The 18,518-nt window shown below is 35.0% G+C and overlaps 1 protein-coding gene across 1 annotated transcript in view; it reads right to left on the bottom strand.

Moving 5' to 3' along the window:
* The window catches only part of LOC110384409 (gremlin-2), a 35,273-nt gene extending 20,276 nt beyond the window's left edge, over positions 1 to 14,997 (bottom strand). The window contains exon 1 of the mRNA XM_021345688.3: positions 14,838 to 14,997. The gene's annotated coding sequence lies outside the window, so the exon portion shown is untranslated. The remainder of the gene's footprint in view (positions 1 to 14,837) is intronic.
* Between the last annotated feature and the right edge of the window lie 3,521 nt (positions 14,998 to 18,518).

Raw genomic sequence — 18,518 nt, 5'->3', positions numbered from 1 at the left:
AACTTAGTTACATCCATTAGACACTGACTTCTAGGCCGATGCACCTAAGAATAGTTTTTTTTTGCTTTTCAGTGTTTTTGGGAGTCGGTTTTATTTTTTTGTAAAAAGTTTTTTATATAAACTTAAGTTTGATTTTGTGGCAAATTAATTATGTGCTTATTATGAAAAGGCATGCATTTTATAGATGCATGCCTATTTCATGTATTCACATTATTACATAGACATTTATCTATCAAGCGATAAGATCTTACATCAGAATAAAGTCGCACGAAACTGAAATCAATCATAGTTCTAGAGCGCTAGATTATTGCTATAGCCTACCTATATTGTTCTAGTAATTAGCTTATCTAAAGCTACTTTTCATACTAAATCTATGACAAAAGGAAATTAGACTGTCCAGCAAGGAATCTTAACATCGCACAGTTTTGCTAGCAGTTTAAACATAATATACGTTACCTAATTACGTTCAACTAAATTATAATATTTTGTATGTTAATCCCAAACCAGTCAGAAAATAATGGCATCCATTATTTACCTAGAAAACATTGAACAGCAACTATATTTCCATACTCAAAAGACCGATAGCTATTAACTTTACTTATAACGCACCAAAGATATCATAACTCAAGAAATTAGTAACTTATCTTAATTATTGATTTATGTTTATTATTATTGAATAATAGTGGGTTAGACAGGTCTGTCGGTGGCATAATTAATGGACTAACTGCGACTTGCTTACTTTAGTAGGCTTTACGAAACTACGCAAAAGATGGCGGACTTAATTCTATGTTAGGTTTAAACTTCGAACTTTTGTTCACTTTTGTAAGAGTGAGTTGAGTGAGAGTGATACTATTTAAGTCTATAAACAGTCGTGAACTTGCCACCCAATAGCCAAATCGGCGACTTAAGAACTGAAAATGGTTCGGTTATCATTATAGTTAAATGGTGCTCACACCGCTCACTATAAATAAAATACTAATACACTGTCGTATTGAACAAGGATTAGGCCAACTTTAAAAAAATTTGAACAGACAAATTAGGTTGTACCAAAAATCTGAAAAAAATTAGTAAACCCGTAAATCCGCTTTCTTTATTTAAAATCCATATCACTACAACTTCAGCAAGAAAGTGTACAAGCCAACAGCTCAATAATTTGACGCTAAACGGTGGTAATTGATTACTTGACCCAATATCCTCCATAGTCCATATTTCTAAGTTACCAGTCTTATTACATAGCCTGAACATGCTAAGTTATCTTCATAACTTATACTACAATGGCGCCAACATATTTTATATGGAAATAACTTTGAACGCACAAAGGAGAAACAGACAAACAGACAGATTTCATACAATAATTTGAATCCGTTTGCAAATGTATTGGTCTCCAGTATTCCCTAAAAAGGTTAGTGGTATGTGTTTTGTTTTGTATGAATAGACAAAACGGTTAAGTATGCGGACAAGTTTTACTGTAGCCAAATGAGTTATGGCACTAAAGTTACTGCTAGATAATTTGTCTTGAAATTACATAAGTTATTAGGTATACAGTATTTTATGCAACATTAAGTGATTTTTCACAAAAAAACAAACATTTATAAGAAGTTTTCAATTAAACTTGGATATATTATATTATAGCGTCATTCTGCTGCTAAGCTCTGTGCCATACTGTAACCTCATCTGAAAAACAGGAAGTTATGTCTTTTTAAACCATCCTTTTTTCAGGATATGAAGTAAAATTTTACCAAATCATAATTTCCTTCCCGACCGAAACCGCATACGTACTTGTTCTAATTGAAAGTCCAATCTAAGTTAACCGCGCCTGCTCACACCATTAAGCGTAAAACGGTGTTAAAATAGACATTACAATAACAATGACTAGAACACAAGCCTAATAAATACCAGAGCGACACGTAACAGGCACCTGAACTACAAATTGTTTAATGGCAACACTCAGGAATATTGTTGCCTATGGAAAGTATAGAAGTGACATCGTGCTTCGCAAATTATAATTTTGGGGGAATTAATCTAAGGAAGGGCTATAATGTATTCATTGTTACATTTTCAGTAAGTATCCTCAATTTCGGGAAAGCTTACGAAATCATTGTTCATCAACATTTGTAATTCAATCGCATTAATCAATACTGCTTGTACCTACCTGAAAGGATTCAAACTAAACATCTAAAAATATAACATTGCCACATTGTTTTTAAGAAATCGAATATACTTATGTATAAGTAGGTATTTTTTACGCGAAAAATATAGATACAACTTACGAAAAGTAAGTACATAATCGAAAAACCAAAATAAAATTGACAGTAAGTAAAAATAATGTCCATAGTTTTGTAACTTTAATGCCCTTTCTAGTTTATCACACGGCTATGTATGGTCCACGAGTCAACGGTTAATTTTATTCGTTATTAATTGAAGTGCGACGTACATAAATATGCTAGATTTATGTGTTCTAGTGCGGCAGATACATGCCTAGATATCACCAACACACCCACTTACTTGCGCTCGTGTTATTGGCTGCTTACATCATACAACCATTAGCAAAAATTTTAATGAAAAACTTTATTACTTTAATTGGCACTATTTTTCGCAGAAAGTAGACTCTTGTTTTTCTCATACTCCTTTTCTCCTTCGTCCTAAATAAAGACCATTTACATATAACTATGTATACCTAACCAAATCATAACCAGCAATATACTTGTCGCCCATTCGTCAAATCGGCGATTTGACAACTGAAAATGGTTCGTTTATGGTTCAAGTTGATGGTGCAACCCACCTTAAAGTTGAGGATGGCTTTCGTCTTATAAGAACTCCTTGACGCACTCTTATAAAAAGTAACCTTCTTCGATAAATTGGCTATTGCGAGTTCATTTAAAATCGATTCAGAGGTTAATGTGATTAGGGCTTTAAACAAACAAACAAAATGGGCTTTACAATATTAGTCGAGATATAGCTTCACTTATAGTCTGACCATTTTTTTGTGTTGAAATTTTTGTCACTCACTACAAAAAAAATGCTATCATCCCTTGAAAACTGACAGCTGTCAACTAAACGTAAGATGTGCTAGCACCATACATCACTACTGCTTGACCAGACATGACGCCTCTAATCCATCATTACACAATCTAACAACATCAAACATCACACAACGCCACTTAGAGCCCAAACAACATAGCGAGCCATTAATAAAATAACACCATCGGAAAGCAATGAGTGTTATGATCTCATTGCTGTTATCTGCGGCCGTTATCTCACGACAATGCGGCTGATAGCCATCACGGCCAATCACCATCAGTCATGGTTTTGAATGGCCGGGATGGTGACGTCACTATGGTGTTTGAATGTATGGAGTTGCAGTTTTACTGAAATTATAATGGTTAGTAAACGTTAAAAAAAGGAGCCAGAATCCTCCAACTTTTTGGGAGGTCAGTTAAAAAGGATTTCTGGCTGAAAACTCGTTTTATTTTCATCTGTAATCTGCTTTTTTTTTCAGTAAAAAATACGTTGGTTTTAACCATCGTTTTTTTTTTCGCTGCGGGATTGTTCGAAAGAGCTACCGCGGCCCTGGTACATAAAAGGCCTACGACGGAACACGATGGATTTTTAGTCAGTAAAATTCTGACACTCCCTCACCGCTGCTAACTCACAGCGGGAGGGGTCATTTGATGATTTTTGCCATCGTTAAAAAAATACATAGTTTTTTTTTTAATTAATTTATCATAATTAAGTTATTGCTGAACTTTTACTCATTTCAATAAGATATAGAAATAATAAGGCCAGCGATTTTATCGCGCATTGAAAATAAACCTGTAACAATATTTCGTGCACTAAATTTCGCAGACAAGTCTGCTACAAAAATAACCAAACAAATCATAATCACCATTAAAAAACCACAGGAAATATATAACAAGCAATGCAATTTGTCACGACAGACAAGCCTGCCATAGCTCCATTAAATAGATACATCAGGTGACAAATAATTCACGCAATTACCTAGGTTTACTCGTTTCACTAGATATTATTTATGCTTCGGCTTGATATTAGCATATGTCGCGTTTGTTAATCAATGTTTAAGAGGAGTTTGATTAATATTGAAGAGTGTGATGTTAAATTAATAAGGGGGTAAAATAATATATTTTTGTTTGATATTTCTATTTTTTTTTTTAGTTTTTTTTTTGAGGATATTTACTTAAACAGTGGTGCATTCACCATTCGAAAACAAAAAAATATTGTTAGGGCTGTTCGAAATAAGAAAATAGCATATATATAAAACAACTTAATTTTTTTTTTTTTTGAAGTTATGTACTGCAGCATATTTTGGTTGTACTAGGTACTTGTACTTATGATTGTAGGTTTGGTACTAGACTTCAAATAGCCTACGAGTGATTGATCATAGCGGTTTACCTATGACTTAGGCTATAACCGACTTCCAAAAAGAAGGAGTTATTACAGACATTTGCAAACTTACTTTCCCTTCTTGTTGTTGTCGAAAACACATTTTGATTTCATTTGTAATTTGCAATGACAACCACAAAACAACAATACTCAAAACTCCTACCCTACCAAAATTGGTCAAAATTAGACTTGAGTCAGAAACCAAATTAATAGACTTTCCTCAAGTCAAATTTTAATATAAAAATCCCTCACATTAATGATACATTCATACCACAGAACAAGACGTCAATTGACAACCATAGTCATGAACAATCCCACAAGACCACAGTCCTGCGATTCTATAAAATTCGATCAACAACTCGCATTTCACTTCGATTCGTAATGTCATTTCATACTTTAGGGGAGGTAGGGGAGGGATGGGCACTTTTTCACATTTATTGCATAAAAAATTCAGATTTTACAGATAATCAACGTTTATTGCCATTTCTTATGTTTGGCTAGATAAAATCAAAGAGCTATCCTAAAAATTACAATCAGTTTCAACATTACGAGATATTTAAACGGTTTCAATAAAACCGTCGACACGTCAAAATTTTGTTTAGTCTGACATGCTTTAGTTGGTACTTACGTAGTGTTTAAAGTTACTTTTTGCTTTTTATAGGGTTTATCGTTTATAACATTTTGTCATAATAATTGCGTACTTTTTTGGGTCGGGGGTTTTTTTAAATTTATAATTTTATTTTATTTCATGGTTTTTTAAAGGAGCTCCTTAATTTTTCCTTCTTTTTATGATGGGTTCGCTATATGCGATCTCAGCCAAAGGAAGCTGTTTAACAATCCTCATGACAAACTGGCTCTGGGAGAATTGCACAGATTGAGAAACAATAAAGATGGACCTTTGTTGATCCAGGGTTATATATCATTCTAGGGTTTCATCCGCCACATCCCATTTCCAGCATTAGGTTCTCGTCAATTAGAAACATGAAGAAAACTAGTCAAAACAAATTAAACAAGCCCAAACTCGATGGGTTTACTAAAAGGCAGTTCAGGATTACGTCTCCTATCTTCGTGTCCTAACAGCAGACCAGCTCAGTGGTTCCAGAAGACATTAGTATTTCAAATTTTAGATCCCACATATGCTTGCAAGTAAACTGAGCGTGTAACATTCCTATCACACCTAACAAACGAGCTGATGACCTTGAAGACCTGAACCGATTTCCACCAAACATAGCTAAGAACACTCCCGAATGACATTCCAATTTCCAATTTAAACAAAAAAAACCGCATTACAATCGGATCATCCGTTTGGGAGCTACGATGCCACATACACACACACACACACACACGTCAAACTTATAACACCCCGTCGTTTTTGCATCGGGGTTAAAAGAATGGTTTGCGACGGGAAATTCTTAAAGATTTAATATAACGAGCAATACAAGAGGTATCAAAAGGTTAAAAATAAAATTAACAGCTGATAAATATGGAGTCCCTAGATCAAGTTGGCAACGGTACCTGAAACAAGATTCTATAAAGGATTTTTAGCGCAGATTTATAACCTCACAAATTTTCACTGAAGAAGAAGAACAAAAATTTACAAATTATACATTACATGGTATGTCCAAGCCTCCCTACCATAGGGAGCATTGGACACTTTGACTTAGTTTATAAAAAAATCGGTAAAAAAACTTAACTAAAACGGTTTTATCTTATGTGCACTGAAAACTAGAAAATAAAAAATAGTTACTTACCTGTCAACCTACGGTGGTCCCGGTCATATTAGACTAAAATAAAAACGTGGGGCCCATAAACTATTGCTGTAGTACCTCTTCTAGAGGTATAATAGGTGTGGATTGCATCGACTTACTATAATCGTAACTGGAGATTTTGACAATCAATCATTAATAATAGAAAATACACATACCTTTCATTAGTTTTCTCTTCATAACGATCCGAAACCGCAACAAAATATTTAAGTACTTTTACGAGTGTTTGTTCTTGACAACTCACAGAAATGACAGATAGTCTATGGATGAACACCGTTACCAGTCGGTAACGTAAACTACCCAATAAAAAAACTATGATCAAATCAGAATAAAAGGACCCCCCTTTTATTCTGATTTCATCATGTCTCCCAACTGCCCATCTGTCCCCTACCTCCCCTATAGATAGACAGATTTTGGCAGATCTGTCAAAATCTCGACTTTAATTTAGTTCAACTTGTCAACACGCTCGATAGTGAAGCGCTAGTGTAGTTTGACAATGTCAATCACGAAACTTTAAGGTAGAATTCCGTGGGTCGCGATTGTCGCAGCCGCGCGCGACAAAAGTCAACCTATGAAAATGTATGGCACCGCTGCCGAGGGCCGCTACAGTCGCGCGCGGACGACGAATTTCGTGAGCCGCTCGCGGCCGTACGCTTCTCAACATGGTCTACCGCTTAATAACATCTATAGAATTTTAGTAAAACCAGAATTAAATTGTTGACAATGCCGCGAGCAGCTTACGAAATTCGTCGGCCGCGCGCGACTGTCACGGGCCTCGGCAACGGTGCCATACATTTTCATAGGTTGACTATTGTCGCGTCCACGGAATTCTACCTTTAGATCGAAGTCGAAGTGAGAGTGATGTCGAAGTGAGTTGTGATATATTATAGAATCGACATGCTGAATAGGTACTAAATAGTTACTCTACAAGACCCCGTCAAAACCACATAAAAACTATGACAAGCTTCATTTCTGACAGCTCAAAGCTACACCTCTTATCACTAGACAAATAAATGACGCGACCTACTACAATTTCAGCATAAATATAAATAAATAACCAATTGAATTAATTTACAATATTTACACCCAGACTAATACTGGATCCATTTGATTAATTCTAACCAACAAATTGTTGAACAGTTAACTGCGGAGGCATGTCGACCGTATTTTAACATAAAACTTAACTTGACAATCATTTACCACCTGAATGTATTAGTATTCTGTTTTAAATATGTTTATGTATTTAGTTTGGTTCTCTAGGAATAAATTGTAGGATTTAATGATTAAGATAACGACTAATAGCAATAATGCGATGCTCCGCCCACTGCCTAAGGACATCACTGAAGTTTATATTTACGTTAGAGAAATACAGAGATAGTACCTAAGTAAAAACATGAAAATAATAAGAAATTCGTTTCATAGAAGATTCGACTAACGTATTTCGGTGTCAATAAGAACCTCCTTGATTATTATAACTATAATAACCGTGCTATTTAACTACTTAATAATAAATAAAGCCTGGTTTACGACCAATGTTAAATTGTAAGTAAACATTGTTCGGAATTGACGATTCATTGTTTTTGCGCTATTTAAAATAAAGTAGCAATAAATTAATTAAATTAATACCTGAATACTTGTTATCAGTTAAAATTTAAGTTTACATACACGGAAAATATCAGTAGGTACAATTTAGTAGGTAAGTAATACGTATAAAATCCACGTAAACATAGGTAACATAGGTTTACGTTTGACGTCTGAAGTTTTTCGCAGTTACGTCACTTTATTCGTGATGGCTAACGGCAATTGCTATAAAATATAGCAATTAGTGATAGGTATTTAGCGATAAAACTGGAAAATACCATGGTAAAGTACACCATTGTCTAGGCTATTAGGTCATCATTACATTCGCTATCATATTCCACCTACATACCACCGTAATAAGTTGTGTGAAGTGATAAAAATATCAAGGAGGTAAAACTACTTTGACGCCTGTGTTGGGCAAAGTGCAAAAATGGTACAATTGCTTTTCAGTCATTACCAAGTTCAAATTAATAAAAGACAACTGAAATTATGTTTACGATACTTCGGCATAGCACCTAAAAGGTAAATATCAAAAAGTTCACAACTGAACGTTTTAATTAATTAAGACAAATTTTGATAATATAATTTGGTTTTAACTCTTTAAATAATTATTTTTGCTTGGCTTTAGTACCAAACTGAAGCGTAACTCAGCATTACCACTGAGAGTGCAAAGGGTGGGATCATCAGATTCTCTCCGACTCTAATCCACCATGTACCTTCTTGAGCCCGTTATGAACCAGGGCCGCGGTATTTCTTTCGAACAATCCCGCAGCCCCGGCTAGCCGTGGCCCTATAAAGTCTACTAAGTAGGTACTTCCCCTCACTAGTTCTTCATACAAACTACTAACATTCGTAGAACAGTCAACCCTACAAATAATCAGTCCCAAATGACCGCATCCACAATATTAGACAGTGTTATGTCACGCGGCCGCGGTGTCGTTTGATATCAGTTCACAAGTACCATCATTACGTAATACCACTCTCATTACGATGACGTACGCCCAGTAAAAACTATAACAATAACAATCGTGAAAGATCTGATAGACGCTTAAAGTATTGAACCTACCGGAACCGCCAGCACAAATCTCTGTGCGTAAAATTCTGCCAACGTGCGAGTCGAGGCAACGCAAAAATTGTGACAGCTCACTCATACCTACATTTTCGATCATAAATATCGTTAAATGTGCACAAGCCAAAAATTGACAAAACGAGCATAAAATTGACACACAGATTTAAATATGAGATTGAAAAACGCTCTCGTAGCTATAACATCTTTGGCAGAGAAGGTACGGCAGTGGCGTCTCCAGTAGGTTAAAGGATCCAAGTACAGACGTTAAACTTATAATCAAGCGTGTAAAATGTATCAAAAAAGTTCGGTAAATAAAAAGTGAGGTGACATCACTACTATTTGTAACGATATGACGTTATATATTATTTAATTACTAAGTTCGTAGCTTATGCTAATTAGCTGTGGTAATTATAATTACTATGTGTAAGTTTTTCGGGTTCGGCAAAAACTTGAACAGTATGGTCGGGTTTTAGCTTATTTTTTGTTGGTTAGTTCTAGCTCCTGTTTAGCTCTTAATCAAGTCTTTGATAGACAGACTTTTTTTCGTAGTAGCAACCATAGCAATATTGGAATGCATTTCAAGCTTCGATTCAGAATTTTTGAGATTACGTTAGCTTTCTATATCTCCAAAAAAATTGATATTTTGTATTCCTATTTATTCACACAGAAAATTCAAAATATAAACTATGAATGTAACCGTAACTCATGTAAGAGTGTTAGAACTATATTTTAATTATTTTTATGCATTTATAGGTAGCTTATTCCAAAAGAAATCACTTTCAGCTAATCTACAATAGGAGAAGAATTAAAGTTAAATATTATTTTTTTAAAACTTTCTTACTTCATATTAGGTATGCTTTTCGCTATATTATTTGCTTCCGAAGTACGGAACCTTTAGTTCACCATTTCAAATCATACCCATTTTTTGTTCCTATAACATACTTATTACTGGTCGTGAATGTTAAAAACCGTAGCAGTCATAGTCAGCTGGTTATATCTGCTATTGTCGGCGATGGCGTCATTTTGTCACTCATGGTTAAAGGTAAAGCCTAGCTCAGACACCTTCGTATTATTACATAAAAGAAAAAAGATTAAAAAGAATGGTAGATAATATTTTTCCAGAATTTGCCAAACTGATAGAAAATAATGTACCTATATATATGTGTTTCTTTACCTGTACTGTAGTTTCCACTATAAACTACCGAATACTATGTAGCCGATTATAATCAACGAAATGTGGTGATGATATTGATAACAAAAAAATATAAACATGATTTTTTTATAGACTTCCAAAAAAGAAGAGCGTTTTCCTTAAAACCAGCCCCCATACTTTCTTATGTAAAGGTCATTTTCAGCCTAGTTTGAAAAAAAGCATTTTCATTTGCAATACGTAACCTCGAAATAGCGACTTCAATGCTTTTAGAAGTCAATTTTTTTTTGATGTCCCCCCGCAGGCAGGGTACATATGTTTCCCCATACGAGAGAAGGAAATAAATACATACATACATGTCTAATCATAGCTATATAAATTGCCTAGTCACATAATGTTATATTATTTCCTTCCCGTACTCACGGAGGAAATAGCTCGATTTACGCTCGCGTCATCCGATTAATGTCAACTACGAATGATTGATTGATGGCGTACGAACAAATATACATTACATTACACATTGCGATTTCCCCTACTGAGATATTAGTTAAAGGTATTATATGGTTTAATGGTTGTTTTTCCTTCAAGTGTAGGTACCAATATCTAGTGACTCAGTATGGGCTTTTGATTTGATAGATTTTTGACAATTAGGTATATCTGTTATTATCATTATGTACCTACATAATAAATTTATATATCCTTATTTCTGTAACTTTTGTAAAACTACAAATTTTTTATAAGCTAAGCAAAGCATAGGTATTTTATAATTTGTGGTTGGGGTGTACCCATGTACCTACCTACTTACTATTTTTTATTTAAATAAAATTTTATTATTTTAATATCTGCTAACGTCTAGTCAAAAAATAGCTTTGACGAATACTAAACAAAGTCCTAACTACCATTTAAACAGGAATAGGACAAACATTCAAGTAACTTTACCCCTTACGTAACACAAGCCCGAGAATCTTTTAAATTAAGAACTCTTTAATTAAAAATAACGCTCTCAATCTCTTCAGGAGGTTGGTAAACACCCATTTTTCAGCAAAACATTTCAGGAACTCTCTCAAAGATTTCTATCGTTCTTCCCCGAGTAATTTATGACCAATTTTAACCCAATTTTTCTTAAAAACTGCAATTAACTTCAGCTGAATCGTAATAGTTCACCGAACATTAACTTTGGTACTGGCACTAATCCAATCTATGATGAACTAGCTTTTGCTCACGGGTTCCTCTACATTTAGATTAGAACTAAGAATCTAATAAAAATTGTCTGACACAGTGAAATTGAATTTACTACGGAAACACGTTAAATTAGTCAATCCTGGCTTTCATGAATGTCTGAATGGTCAGAAGCCAGAAAGGTCAGACAACTAGTCTAACTAAGGTATATCGGATTAAGGAGGTCAGATAGCTAGTCAGTCGCTCCATACGCTCCATACACTTAGGTGCATCTAGTTAGATTGGAAGCCGACCCCTAAATATTTAGTTAAGAAATCGCTGAACAGCTTACGAAACTTAGTAAAATTACATACTATCATCATTACAATCTCCCATACTCTCATATAATATATATTACGGGTATATCTGTAGGAAGGCTGTCAGCTTATATACGAGTAGGTACATGATACACAAAAAAGCATAAGCACACAATGAAAAAATACAAATATCCGAATTTAGAACCTCCTTTTTGGGAATTGGTTAAAAAACGTCAATCAGGACAAACCACCTTGACATTGATTAGTGGGAACTGCAAAGTCACCTTTATTCGGTACATCTTTATATGCTAATGATGGCAAACTGATGAGTAAGTAGGTTACTAAGGCCCCATAGATACAGATGGTATCTGAAGATCTTACTTGAACAAAGGCCTCCCACGTAGATCGGTATATGGTTAAGTCTTCAGATTATATGGTTGACTTAGCACTCCAAAATGTATTCAAAAGAAGGCATTGAAGGTTCTCAATTACTTAATAGTTGAAGTCATTTATTAGTAGGTATGGGTGGTAAGATATTGGCACTGCATTTTTTTCTTTAGCTAAAATATAAAATTAACTTCTTAATACATAACCTGCACCTTACAAAGATCAGGTATTTAGCCGGTGTCAGACCAACTGAAATTTTTGATTGGAATCTAGATTTTATAAAAAAAGTTTTTGCCAATCATCGGGTCAACTGTCGGCCGACTGTTTACTCTTATAGTTTTTCATCGATGAGGAAAATGAAAACTCATGGTCAAACAATAAAATTCGGGACTTCCTACTGTATTTAAAACCCACGCTAGGAAAATGTTCATTACAAACATTAGACAATCAAAGACTCGCGTCACTTTTTACATACGAGTATTTCTTAAGAATAGTGATGTACCCATCAATTAACCAAAGAACATGATTCACGGGATTTACCACCAAGTTAGCAGTCATTACAAGATTATTTGTGATCTCGTAAAAAATCTGCCAAAACGAATATCGAGTGCAATACGTAATTGAAGTGATTCGTGTAGGCGATTCCTGGTTACGTAAGCAGTGACATTAAATATAAAATATGAGATTAACTCTAGAGATTATAAGAGATAGACAGGCAGATGGGACGAACCGACGTTTTTCGGGAACTGTCTAAAAGATTATAATATCACGTTGGGAAAGTGACATTCGTAAGCGTTTTTGCAAGTGTGTATCACCTGAAAAGCTCCGTATATGAGTTTCAAAATCAAACTTTAGGTTTGATTTATTATATGGACGGTTATGGCAAAATGGTCTGATTTAACGATAAGGCATAGGAACCAATCAAATAGGTTTATAGTTCTAGCAAGCTCTTATATTCTAATGAAGATGAAAGGGTCAATTAATGAGCATACCAACAGATCACAGAAAGGCCTAGATTAAACATTAATTAATCTGAGTCATAAAATCCATTCGATGCGAACAGATACTGGCAGAATTTCTGTAGTAACAATAAAGAGTACATAAATAACATGCTTGTTATAATTATCAAGGCGAAATCGTTTAGTGTAGTGCCGTGATTTTATGACTAGAACGCAAGATATAACTTGTTCAGCTAATTATTATGTTTATTGAAATGAGACAATAATAGTTGAAAGTTGATTGGGTTGGCGCCGTTCGTGTTTGCGAACAACGCGGGTATAGACAACTCGCAGAAATAGAACGATCGTCAAATTCCTGTACGCAATCCTGGACATTAATCATAATACAATAAGGATGGGAGTTTCTTGGAAATATTGAAATTATTCGCTTAAAATATAGGGCAACTGCGCCGTAATTTGAAACTTCAACAACAGTGAGGCACAGATTACTCGCTTTTAATCTGACATAGCACTGATATACCTCGTTTTAAATTACAAGATCAAACAAGGGTTCGGAACAAAATTATAATTTTCCATTTTCACGCCACCTGTTTCCAATGCTACCAAGGCTACCAAAGTGCTATTCCAAATCGTTTGATTTGACAGATTTCGCAAATGATACGCCACTTAAGTTTTTGGCGGGAAATACCTCGTAAATAGCACCTGTCAAATTGGCGCGCCATCATTGACGGCCCCCGTTTGAAAATAGAATTATAGATAATGGCGGCCATGAAATTGACAGATAAATTAAAATTGTATAGATGTGTGCCGTCGCAAATGGAATACGGGCTATCATCAAAATATTAAATTAAAAATATTGCTTTGGTGTTGTTCGATTTGTTTACTTACATTCCAGAGATTTTACGAATGGCTCCAATTAAACAGAAGATGGAATACAGGCATAAAACAAAGTGCAACTTTAGAAATATAAATATCTGAAGTAGCAGATTTAACACCTTGGCATTTGGTAGGCGCTTACCATTTTATTTACGTTCGCGAATCAATACGCCTACTCTTTACATCACACTTAGAGTAATATAATACTGATCAATCATCATTTATCAATCTTGTAGTTCAAAGCAATATCATCTGCATATTTTCGAAGATAAGAAAGATATTATTTTTCAAGAGCTGTTTGACAGATGATATCTAAACTAAGATTACTGAGAGACGTAGCCAATTCTGGAGTTTCTTTCTTTATAAGCAAACTATAAAAGAATCCTACAATACTCAAGTACATGGATGATATATGTAACGGTTTTTTTTCTTTTTTCTAACTTCGAAGTTTAGACACGCAACTTTAGTTGATTTCATTTTTTTTTTCAACTTATGTCACAGGTACCTAATGACCATGCATCCTATCTGTAGCTCGATATTATGTCCGACAGCTTAATTTGGAAATGTTCGAGGTAACACAACAAATGTATTGACTAAGAAAATTAACTTCAATTCGCTAATTAGTACTACAATATTAGCATTTCCATTTAAAGGCTGCCAAACAGTTGCTAATCTTAAATATTAATAACATATGTGGACTCAATGTTTGTTATTTGTCGGTTCTTCCCCAGATTTTGGTTATTATTTATGTTTCGTAACATAATATTATGACATTGTTAGTCGCTGTTATATTAGTTTTAATTCTTGTTAGTTCAAGATAAACAGAATTGGAAGGGCACTGTGCACCGATAAGAGCTAGGCTCGTAATTAAATAAGTTTTGATTAACCTCTCAAGAAGTCAACGCAAGTTTTTTTTTCAATTATTTTGTAAGTATCCTAAAGAATAGGTGCTTGCATTGGCTTGCATGAGGCCAAAAGTATATTCATCATTAAATTTAACGATAAAGAAAAAATATATCTTAAAAGTATTATTTTTGGACAAATGTTAGCTTATATAAAATGTTAATATACGAAGGATGATGACGATACGGAGTACCTTATGCTTTAAAAAACCTGGTATTTTAAAGTAAACTTTTTTTAAATATAAAATAATAATTTCAAAACCGAACTCACCTTAAAAACTCCTCCACTAAACTCGAGTACAACACCTAACACGTCACATCTTCACTCTGGTCCTTCGCAACTAAAACCTTTTCGGTACTAAACTTTTTGGTCCTAAGTTCCGAATCGCACGAGGCGCGCGTTCGTTCCGCAACGCAGTCCGGCTCTTTTGCCAAGCGTCTCACACTTCCTGAACGTGAAAGTTTCAGTACGCACACATAGATAACCAAAGTTGGAAGATAAGTAAAGATTGTCAGACTGTGTGTAAACAGTTTGCTGTTATTAAGTTTCGTTTGCTTTTGTTTTTAGATTATAGATATGTAGTGTTCATTTACGTATAGTAGGGCCGGGTTTAATTAATATAAGGAAATAAAAAATTACGTATCTTCTAGTGGTTTATAAGGTAATTGTAGAAAAGTTTACTGCAAATAAATAAAATCAAATGGAGTTAATTTTTGAGTTAGTTCGTATCAATGGTTAATTATGAAAATGATAGTAAAGTGGGAACTCGATTCTCAGTTTAACATTGAGTTTCCAAAACTTTACTAAGTTTCCAAAACGAGGGCGGTCTAGTATTACCAATAATTGGTAGGTAACACTAAATTCAGCCCTCGGTTTCGCCCGTTCCTTTAGGAATTTGTGCACCTTTTCTTAATGAATGAGTTGAGTTTCAGCACTGATTTTGTTTTTTAACTAGATCATCAGTTCATTTTGGAACACACAAGCAGACAAAGCTAGAATATTGGATGTTGATTGTGGTCGAATAATTGCGCCAATCCAAACATTTTCTCCTATAATTTGTCCGACTCTTATCGCGTTGAAGTGGCAGTGAGCAGATCACATACACCGCAGAACAGATGCCCATTGATGCAAACTGGCTCTGGAGAGACCGCGTGTCTTCAAACCTAAATGTAGGGCATCTTGTAGCTAGTTAGTTGCTCTCCCAAAGAGGCTTCAGGCGGAACAAAGATTCGGGGTTTATCCAGTAATAGTTTTACATTCCCTCCCACTGTACCCACAATGACGGGAATCATCAGATGATTTCCCAGTTTTAAAAAAAAGTATGATAGCGCTGATATTTGTAAGACAACGACCACGAATATAATTCGAAAGAGGCTCTAGAAGATTGGAATTGCAATACAGCAATGACTGTCTCGAAGCTCCAAATATGAAGATGACTGAGATAACACTATGGCAGCGTAATAGCTTTTGAATAGGTACAGTGAAATACTAATTGATAAGGCATCTCTAGTCAGAACGAAATGCAGCCCAAACCTAATAAGCAAAATACAAAAATCTCAATAACAACTAACTACACATATAAACATATGCAAGAAATTGCAAGCTTACGTCACCCCCCATTAACTAGTACATCACTACGAAATATGTGTAAAAGCATTTTGTCAAATTAACATAAAACATAGCGGCGTCTTCGGGACGTTTGATCTGTCCTCATACACTTTGTTTATACTATCAGTTATCTATTTTAGCGCGGGAGTGTAGAACAAGCCGCGGCCGGCGGTAGTTTAGTCAAGTTTATCGTTCTAACTGCGATATTTTACTGACTATTAGCTGCTTCTTGTAGCCAGTGTTGCTAGCATAGTAGCGTATTGTGTTCGTGTATTATTATCGAGCTTTTACATGTGAACAGGTTTTTCAGGGCTAGCAAGCAAGCAATTTACCAATTTGTTTTTATTTAGAGAGTATTCTTAAATTTTCTACTCCTAAGAAATGTAATATAACTAACTACTGAGCTAGGTTATATCAAACCAAGTCAGAAGCATTTGGGTAAAGGAACATGCGAAACTATTCAGTTCTAGAAGTAAGCAATAGCTACGTTGTGAAATTCTCCAGCAATGTCGGTTTAATGCCACTTGTTTAAAAGTAAAATAAGCAGAATAACATCTCCACTCATCAATTGTCACCTAATATGAGATTATCATTAGGACTAACATCTCAATGACAGACATTTACGGCATGACACACGAGGATCTAAGTAAATCATAAATAGTCTGCGTCTCTGGCAACCCGACGCTTGTCTCGTGGCGCCGTCTGCGCAAGCGCCGGCGCCTACAACCAAATTATGTAATAGTACGCGTAGAATTAATTCTGCGAGCGTTGGCGCCATTACAACTCCTTATCAGCATTATAATTAGCTCACGAATTCTTCACGAAATGTGTTTAGCCGCGTTTTAAGGACGAAGTTTTGGGACAAAAAGTTGTATTGCAAATGCAATCGCATTTCAACAAAAACAAAGTGGTAAAGAGCATTAGTATTTTAACTTTTATGTGATAAGAACTAATCCTATGAATATTGGTAATAATACTTTGGAGATAGTTACTTTGTTTGTCGTGCTTTCACGCCAAAACTAATGAACGTTTTAAAACCAATACACAGATGGCCTGGAGCCCGAAAAAGCACATTCTACTTTTGACCTGGGATCGGGAAAGTTCCTTCGGGACGTGAGTGGAAATGCCAGGAACAGTACCTAGAATATGCATGTCCAAACTCAACATACTTAGGTAGGTACACATAAATTGACACTCAACAATAAACAGGATTATAATTAGAGATCACTGTCATCTGATATTAGCTGAAATGCTGGTTCAATGATGTTTTTATCGCTGTTACCTATAGTTCGAATATAAATCTCCAATGCCTCATTGAACTAAAGAAACAGAAGAAACTTGGTCACCAGTTAAAAAGCACATCATCATCATATCGGCCGCCCACTGCTCAACATAGGCCTCCCTCAATGAGCGCCAAGTTTTTGTGTTAAATAGGTATGTATGTATATACTTTCTACTCGGCAGGTCCTAGTTTCTTTTCAATTAGCAACAGCAATTTCAAAAAAGATTCACGTCCCATTGTAAACCGAGGTCGTAAATTAAAAACTGGAGACTTTCATGTCCTAGAGCACACCGTTAAACTTTCCACCAAAAATATTTACGTGCGTAGTTTGTTTAGTCGAAGGAAATGTCAACAGTGAGTCATGACGTCATGAGTAGTTTCGTACATCCGCACACCTGCAAACATAATATATCTTCGGCAATCAACACTTCGATTCGGTATCGATTGTATCGATTGTTACTCGAGTTGAACGTTCGCACGGTGCTTTCTCTATTTTTACCCTGACCGCAAAATATCATCTCCAACCGACTAGCGTCTCGATGTATCGACGTGTTTAAACCACAAGGGACCAAAGGACAATAATATTGGTGTTACTTCTAAGAATTGACACTGGTATGGTTTCAAAAGGTGCCTATATTGTTTACGAATATTTTGACTCTGCGATTGTATGTAAAGGTGGTAAAAAATAGATCGGATTTCAAAATAACGACGAAAAGCTGGTTTGAAACTCTTAGGTCAGTAGTTCGGGTCATACGAGTTATCATACCTTACCTATTAGTTATACTCATGGTTCTAATACTTAAGCGATGTCTAACCAAGGACCTTACAACATGAATGCTTGGATCAAAGTTGATGAAAGGTGCGGCAAACGTGAACAAAACTTGTCATTTTACTAGGTGCGTAGCATTACATCTACTCGCGGCATCTTTGACTCTAATAACCATACATTTTATAAGGTAAAGAATTTTCAAGATATGAATATTATCATTAAATAACTATGAAATTCCAATTAAAATATTTAACACTGCCCTAAAAGGTGTCTTGTTTACATTCTGAGAAAA

Source organism: Helicoverpa armigera, chromosome 13, assembly GCF_030705265.1.
Source record: "Helicoverpa armigera isolate CAAS_96S chromosome 13, ASM3070526v1, whole genome shotgun sequence".
Taxonomy (NCBI): domain Eukaryota; kingdom Metazoa; phylum Arthropoda; class Insecta; order Lepidoptera; family Noctuidae; genus Helicoverpa; species Helicoverpa armigera.
Note: the sequence above shows the minus strand (reverse complement) of the source record. Positions and strands in the feature narration are given on the sequence as shown.